Genomic DNA, 8628 nt, shown 5'->3' with positions numbered 1-8628 from the left:
TTCTATCCTATCCAGTGTTAGCCACATCTAACATCTCTGGATTTAGTTCTCCCAATGATTGCAGAATTTTCAGGAGGTGATTTGCAGGGTGGGATGGGGGGCAGGTTGCACACATAAGCAATATCAGCAACTCATCCATACCATAACCAATGACAAATTGGAATTTGATCAATATCAACGTGATCCATGGGGATGATGATCTTATGACACAGGATTTTATGGCCCCTGAAAGTAAGGTAAATTTTGTTTCTTCTTGGTAGAGCACAAGCATAAAAATAGACAGAACGTTAGCTTTCCTGTTACAATGGAATGGTTGGTTTCCATGGTCTCGTGGAAACTTCCAAGTACATTCCAAAGAACGGAAATTGGAGATCCCAGTTTGTTTGCCATCCCTGATGACATCTCACCTAGGACTTAAGCCCTAGCCTCAGATGGATGACTTTTACAAGGACATCTCTTCGGCAACTGCAAGGAAATTAATTCTTCTGCTGTAATTTTAATTCTTTCTCTCCCCCCGCCCTCCCCCCCTGCAGATCAGTTCCATATGTCACTGCACTTTGCACAGCAGTTCCAAGCAAGTCTTGGTAATGTTATAACCAGCTTCTAATGTCAATATTTACAAAAAACTTTAACTACATTGTTCTGGTATTCGGAAATGTGTAACTGTCTACCTGCTACCGCAGGGTTTTAGCTAAGAGTTATTTACGGCCTCTATTAAAGAAAACCTGTAATCCATGAAACCAGTTACTTATCACACTTAAGTGGAGGATTAGTAATTAAGAAACTGCTATCTATCCAGTGTATTTTTCTAGAAAAAGAGGTGCAGAAACTCACCATTAGCGCCTCCCTTGTTTGCTTATAATGGTAATGGTGCCCACCTGAGAGGTGCCAGAACAGAGTTAAATCCAAAAGATGGCACACAGGACTGTGGGCAATCATCACAACTGGCCACATAGATGGAAGCAAGGCTACAATTAATTGACATTATTTGGTAACGAACTATTGGGAAGCATCAGAACTAACATTTTAACAAATCCCTTTCAACAGCTGTCAGGATTCCTCAGCATTTTGGAAGCATGGACCATAATTCTTTTCTAGGTTAAGCTAATCCACATCTCTAGCACGATTCCATCCGCAAACAACTGTGAAATCAGAAATCTTCCAGCTGTTGATCCCATAAGTCTAGTGAAAAGATAACATGTTGTATTATTGGCTCTGAACATTTCTGTTGTGGTTCACTCAGTAAAAATCTGAGAATCTTTTTTAGTGTGATCTGGCATTTTATATATATATTTTTTGCTTTCTAAATCAGTAGAGGCAGACCTGTTGCTTTCCAGATGTCGTTGAACTACAGTTCCCATCATCCCTGACCATTGGAATCATAGAATTGTAGAATTGGAAGGGACCAGGTGTGCCAACTCCTAGAGGCAGAGGGGTCTTTGGTCCCCTCAATATTTGCTGGCAGGGGGCTGGGCCCCCACAATGCTGAGGGGATGGAGGAGGCCGAGCACGGTGTGGTTCAATGGCTGCAGAAGGCAGGAGCAAAGATACAAAAGTGGCTGAGAAGTAGTCACCGAGAACTTTGGGGAAAGAGGCAAGAAGGAATTTCAAGGGGAAATATCAGATCTATCTTCTATAATCACAGAATTGAGACTTGTGAAAACAAGTAGTATGCTGTAGCGTAGAAGGGGTGAGGCTCAAGTAATTCCTGATTTGTGTTAGCAGGCAAATAGCATCAGATAATCTGCCCCCAAGAACTTGGGGCAGTTTCATACATGCATTTGCCCTGCCAGAAGCTGTGTGTGTGTGTGTGTGTGTGTGTGTGTGTGTGTGTGTACATATATTTGCATGTGAGAAGAATTGGCACCACATATGCAAATACACCTTTCTAGAAACATGCTTAAACTTATCACACCACCGAGAGGAAGCTCCTATTTCATCGCTTGTGTCATGGCTTTGTAAACTAATGAAAACTCTTTTTTCAGAGCACTGTACACCTTGAAAACACTAAGAACTCACACCTGAAGGTGCCCTGGGCAACCCTAATTGCACAACACAGGAGCCTTGGAGAAAATATCATTTCCCTGGTGGGAATCCTGGCTTTTTTATTTTGCTTCTAACCTGCCTTCTTAGGATAAACTCTCACCAAGAAGTTTACCAGAAAAACATGTTAAAATCAGGAAAAACAATGGGATTCATAGCATCCAACAGAACAACATCATTAAAAAAAATATGTTCCTATGAACTGGATTTCTCTACTTCCATGCAGGAATCAAGTCCTCTGGACATCCATTTCCAGCTTCACGTTTTACACTACCTGTAATGGTGCCTATCACATAGACCAGGGAAAGTCAACCTGATGCCCTCCAGATATTGTTGGACTCCAATTCCCCTCAGCCCCAGCCAGCAGGATTAGGAATTATGGGAGTTGTAGTCCACAACATCTAGAGGGCACCACATTGGCTACCCCTGAAACAGACCCTACTCAAGAGCAATCCGAGCTCCTCAGAGGAGAAAGCGCTATGCAAGTACCCAGAAATTAAAATAACAAAATTAAACTGGAGTTTATTTTCCTCTTCAGAAACTGTTCCGCCAAATTCCTAAGCTGTTTTACAGAAGAAATCTGTTGGTGTTTAATTCTTAACTCACTGTGTAAACATTGTGCTTCGATAAACCAAAGTATGCATGCATTTATGTATAAAGTAGATATGAGCTTAAAAGTCTACCTTGAGCATCTGTCTTTATTGGAACTCCTGTCCTGCCTAGACTCCTTTTGAAGGGTTTTTTAATACATTTCCATAATCTAGCAAAGGAACAAAAAATAAAATAAAACATTTTCCTACTTACATCAAGCATTAAATCCATAGGGAACAATAACAAACCTTTGAGAATGCAAAAAGGGCATTTTGCCAAAACAAATCAAGGAATTGAATATATGTTTTCTCTTCCTCTCTTTTTCCCTTCCAACATTAATAAGGTTTGGAATTTACTTTAATTTTTTTCCAATTAAAAGGAAGATTCCCTTATATAGATATATTAGTACTTTACCAGTTAGAAACCACTGTCCAGATCTTCTCATTTTATGGCCATCTTACTAGCTCATTATAGACTCTTCCATTTACCTGATCCACAGTTGCTTTGATTTGACTGCTACATAAAATGATGGGTAGCTGGCCTACAGAAAGTCCCCATAATTTCAGTAGAAAATAATTTCAGGTGTGTTTGAGATAAAAATCAAATGCCCTAATTCTGCAGAGGTGCTCCACGAAGAGAAACAAGATTTCAAGCATAGGTTTTCCTTATGGATTAATTCAATGAACACAAAACTTCAACACATTATGCATGGGCAGGGGAACAGTCAATGGCACCCAGAACCCAAATGCACCACTAAACAATGGTTGGTTTGTTACACTGTTGTTTCCCTTGCTTGGTGGGAACAGGTGGCTTTTTTTATTCATGAAACCTGTTGCCTTTTTATAAAAAACAACAACAGTGAAAAACACTTAAGAGAATATCATTCCAGGCACTTCCTTCTATTTCGATAGGTGATAAATGTCACCATGAATTCATTTGTTGAAAACTCTCACATATAGTAAAAGCATATGTGAGATTTCTGGACTGAGGCCTTACCCAGCTTTCATGGATTGCATACATGGAGTGAAATCCTATGCATGTTTACTCAGAAGTAAGGTCCAGTGTGTTTGATGCAAATTATATGTATGTATGTATATGTATGTATATATAGGTTTGCAGACATAATCCAACATCCTTGGAGGTCCATTACCAAACTTCACCCCATATTTCCTCCCAAATCTCACATGTTGGGGGGCGGGGGGTGGCTACTGCATCTATCTATCTATCTATCTATCTATCTATCTATCTATCTATCTCTGAAAGACCTTCTACCTTATCTGAAATTGACCAGACAGTTGAAGCGGGAAATGATCTGTTTGTGAGCAAGCATGGAATCTCTGTTCATTATTGTGTATACTTGTAGAAGAAGAGGACACCCAGTGAAAAATAGGCCACCAAAGGTATCAAATAAACAAAAGAAAATGTAGTTTCACAAAGTATGCCATCAGTTTTTGGAATCCATGGCTAAGGGTTGTGACTGAGTGTGCTGAACTCAAGGATGGATTATCATTTGTTATATAAAAAGAGACCAAAAGGAAAATAACAATGGGAATTAACTGTTGTGGAGGGTCGGACGATAAAAAAACACAATTCTCCTGTCAGTCTGGGAATATCTCCTCACTCACCCAGTTTAGAATATTCCACCATTCTTCATGGGCGTTTCTTGTCTTTCAGCAGAGTAAGCGGCTCATGCATATGTCTAGCGAAGCTTTAATAATAAAGAAAATTGTAAGACAATAACATACTGTCTGAGAGAAACTAAAACAACATCATGAGGCAACAATGACATTTGGCCCCTCTAGATGAACTTGAGGGCGGAGCCGACACAAAAGCTCCGCCCACCAGATGCCAGACATTCTCCTAATCAAATTAGGCCTCAGTGTTTTTCTTACAATGACTGAGTGTACCGAGCTCAAGGATGGATTACCATTTGATATATAAAGAGAAACTAAAAGGAGAATAACAGTGGGAATTAACAAAGGTGATCAGTGCATAGGAGCACCGCATAATCTGCATATGCTAGGATTGCATATGCGCTATGCCTTTAAAGGACATTCAAAGTACTTTGTTCCCCCTCAAAAAAATTCTGGGCACTGTAGTTTACCCCTCAAACAGTTACAATTCCCAGCACCCTTTAACAAGCTATAGTGCCCAGAATTCTCTGAGGGGGGAAATGTGCTTCAAATATTGATTAAAAATTGAGGTTCTGGCGCTCATGTGTTGATTAAAGTGGGTACCAGCACAAAAATGGCTGCCATGGGCAGTGGAATAAGAATTAGTACCAGTGATTACTTTCACAAAAAAGTTGGGGGGGAGAGTGAGAGAGTTAAGAAACACTAAACATAGTAAAACACTATATATGAACACCATACATAGATAGAATTTCTAACTCATTATAATACAGTGCATGAGATGACAGGCTGGTGACCATTTGTTCAGACCCAGCAAGCCTTTTCTTATTTCTTAGAAATTAGAATTGTTGGCTATAAATAATCAGAAATACGAATGAACTATGGGTTCCCCCCTTTTTACAGGGAGTGGTGAGTATTGCTATATTCTCACCACCAGCAACCATTTCCCTACACATGCAGAATTCCTCTGATACAGCTCCAACCCAGTAGGATATTTACCCTATTTTCAATCCAAGCAATTATATAAATTAGAGTTGGGAAAGCTTTGCAACGTGAACGAGCCACTCTTAAAGCAACTCGTTGAGAGGCTTGGTGCTGTTTTGCAAACATTCCGAAGCTTACTCTTTCAGGGTAACATGGTTTTGCTTTCTGGAGGGTCCACATCACCCGAGTTTCATCCCAGGCAGCCTCTTCTGAGTCCAGCAGCTTTGTTTGTGCCAGACAAACAAAGCATCTGCCTTGTGGCTCTTTTGTGCTTGATCCAAACCGTTGCAGCTCAAACTTTATAAAAACAACAATCTGCACTGATGTGCTAAATATGTTCAGTCGGACAAACATCAGATGCTGACAAGAGCTGGGTTTTTTGGCTTCCTTTAATGGGCTTTCCTTTATTATGCCATTTTTTTCAGACAGATATAAATCAAAGATAGTGTAAATAAATGCCTCACATTTTCCATCACCAGTCCCTAGCAAATGGGATCTTTGACCAAATCAGAGTAAATTTACTCGGCTATGTTTATAAGTATTAATATTTACATTTTATATTTAAAGGGCCACCATCAAGCTAAACTTCATTTCTGTTCAAAGGTGTAGCTCCTACCGAAAAGGAAGGGGTGCTATTGAATATGGTAGTCACAGCCATAATGGTGTATGCTGTTGTTGAAACGAAAGCAAAATACATAATGTAGAAACATGATTATTGAAATTGTGGCATATGCAAGTTATGCTTATATGACCAATTTATACTATATATCACATATATAATTAGAGTGCCCACTTATCCCTCTCCAAAAAAAGGGCAATGTATCAACAAAAAAGAGGGTGAAAGAGTACACAGATTTGCAGAAAATCTGCATATGTCTCATATATATATATATATATATATATATATATATATATATATATATATATATATTAGAAATACAATGCATCTCACCAAAGTGGGGAAGAGTGTGACTAGGTAACCTGTGCCTGCTGGGTCTGCTGTCCAGATGCTCTGGAGTGCAAACTCCTTGGTCAAGAAACTCTGAGTCATGGTTCAAATTGGTCTGAATGCCTGCCTTGATTAGGGCCAAAATGTATCTGCCCGGGTAGGATCTGGGAATAAATGCTGGCAAGGCCATAGTCCAACTAAGTGTGAAGAATATAGAAGATTTGTTCTATGTGTCGGTAGCAGTACTGGGTGACTTTCAGAAGTCCCCCTGCACTTTGAAAAGGCACAAGAACATGCCAATCCACTAAAACAATGGACCATTGCTAGTTTCTGTCCCATGCCTGTTGTTTACCAATGAAAGACTGGATTTTAGTGAGAAAAAGTGGGATGAAGACCAAAGGGCCACTCTAATATGGAGTGTCAATAGGGAATTAAAAAGAGGCTACACTCAGCGCTAGAACTCGCTTTTTATTCCCTTATTTTTGTTTCTTCATTGCTTAGCTCCAAATCTGACATTTACTTGTTCCTGGTCCTTTGGAACCCAGTTTGCCTTTTTACATTGCCTATTAGAGAAGAGGGGATTTCTTGCTTTGAATCCAACCCTTCTTCAGTTCAGTTTTCCTCTAAACTAGCCCACTGGGACTGGAGGTTTGGCTCATGAACAATTTTAAACAGATTTGGTTTTGATAGGTTTTACATGTACAATCACCTTATTTTATGTTTTTGTTTATTCCCTGGTGAAGTTTAAACTTCATCATTCTATTTTTCAACCTTTCCCCTCTACCAGCATTCTTCTGGATCCTACCCACTGAATCCTGAATTCATCTCTTAACTCTTAATTGATCCCACATAACCTGTTCCTTTGAATTGCTGCTTAGATTTGTTTAGTCGTTTAGTCGTGTCCGACTCTTCGTGACCCCATGGACCAGAGCACGCCAGGCACTCCTATCTTCCACTGCCTCCCGCAGTTTAGTCAGTTTGGTCAGACTCATGTTTGTAGCTTCGAGAACACTGTCTAGCCATCTTGTCCTCTGTTGTCCCCTTCTGCTGCTTAGATAGGTAGCTATAATGTCCTCTCTTTTCTTAATGCTCAGAATAAATTGCTATATGGCTGGAACATAGCAAAACCTTTAACTAACATGGACTGGTGGGACTTCTAAGCAGTAAATCAAGTAGAGTTGAATAATGGCTAAGATTATTGCTTGTTTTGCATGCCATAAGTATTTTTTGTAATAGTCATTTTATCTGATACTTCAGTATTTTTCTTCTACCTAAGTACAGTTAAGTTGAAAAGTTACACTTTAATTAATCCCAATATACATGCTGTAATCTTGGCATATAATAGCTATTCCATTTTGTTTAAGATTACATATTCATATTCTGCTTTGTTTTTCCATGTAGTCATTGTACTTTATTTTACCTGCATACTCTGTTCCTTATGTTTCCCCCTTCCTCAAGATTCATTGATGTATAATGTGTTTTTGACTTCTCTTCAGATATTCTTTCTGCTTGCATCTTCCATAAAAGTGAAATGCATGTTCTAGTCTTCAGCTGATGTATTTTAAATACCCATTACAAACTGATTTCACCTCTGGTCACAACTTCTTGCTCAAAAGGGCAAATTATGGACCTCATTTTTAGTGGTCACTCTGTCAGTGTTTCTTAAATAAAAAAAGGGTTCTGACCTCCCTTTGTTGCCTCAGCCTAGTCCTCGGACCCTTGTTGGCATAAAAGAGTCCATGAGAAGAATATCCTTGCAGAGTACTTTCTGCTTTTATTCTTAAAATCTTTCTGTAAAAGCGACTGACCAACGGTACACACATCAACACTACCAGCTTCCACTAACCAACCAACCAACCCAACAACAAACTAACATTTCTCACTCTATATATACAACCCGGTGCAGGCAGCTGACTCATGCTGACCCAGATTTTTAAGCATTAAAGAAACAGCAGCCAACTTTTAGCTGTGACACACTCTACATCTAATATAGCAAAGAAGCCATAGCACTTTCTCCAAGAAACGTGCAACAGAAAAACTAGCCTTTTATAGGTTTTTGTTTTATAAAATGCTTGTTATAAAAGGAAACTATTTCTATTTCCTTTAAATACGTGCCCTTTAAAAAAAAGATAAAGCTAATATTTTCATAAACGTGGACAGAGCCAATCCTATATTCCAGTTACCTGCTTCGCTGACCACATCCTACATGTGCTCAGCCTGGGAAGCTAAAGTACTTAGATTTCCAAATGGCACAAAATCAGCTGACATGCTGATTGGGAGTGTACTAGTCTGCCTCTGATTTTTCAGGAGACTGACGCCTATGTACATTTTTATTAATTTATTTCACTTTAAGCCTGTGTCCATTTGGTATTCTATGGGGAACTCTAGGTAGGGCGAACCCTCCAACACTGTTACCACACCCTTACTTCC

At 39.3% G+C, this 8628-nt stretch overlaps 1 long non-coding RNA gene across 1 annotated transcript; it reads left to right on the top strand.

Annotated features, from left to right (window-relative positions):
• The first annotated feature begins 365 nt into the window (after positions 1-365).
• LOC309534580 lies at positions 366-1261 on the top strand. Its single transcript, XR_014220797.1, has 2 exons — positions 366-490; positions 1048-1261. It is a non-coding gene; the product is annotated as an uncharacterized lncRNA (long non-coding RNA).
• The last annotated feature ends 7367 nt before the right edge of the window (positions 1262-8628 follow it).

Source organism: Podarcis vaucheri (assembly GCF_965113315.1).
Source record: "Podarcis vaucheri genome assembly, chromosome: 6".
In the NCBI taxonomy this organism is placed as follows: Eukaryota; Metazoa; Chordata; class Lepidosauria; order Squamata; family Lacertidae; genus Podarcis; species Podarcis vaucheri.
Note: the sequence above shows the minus strand (reverse complement) of the source record. Positions and strands in the feature narration are given on the sequence as shown.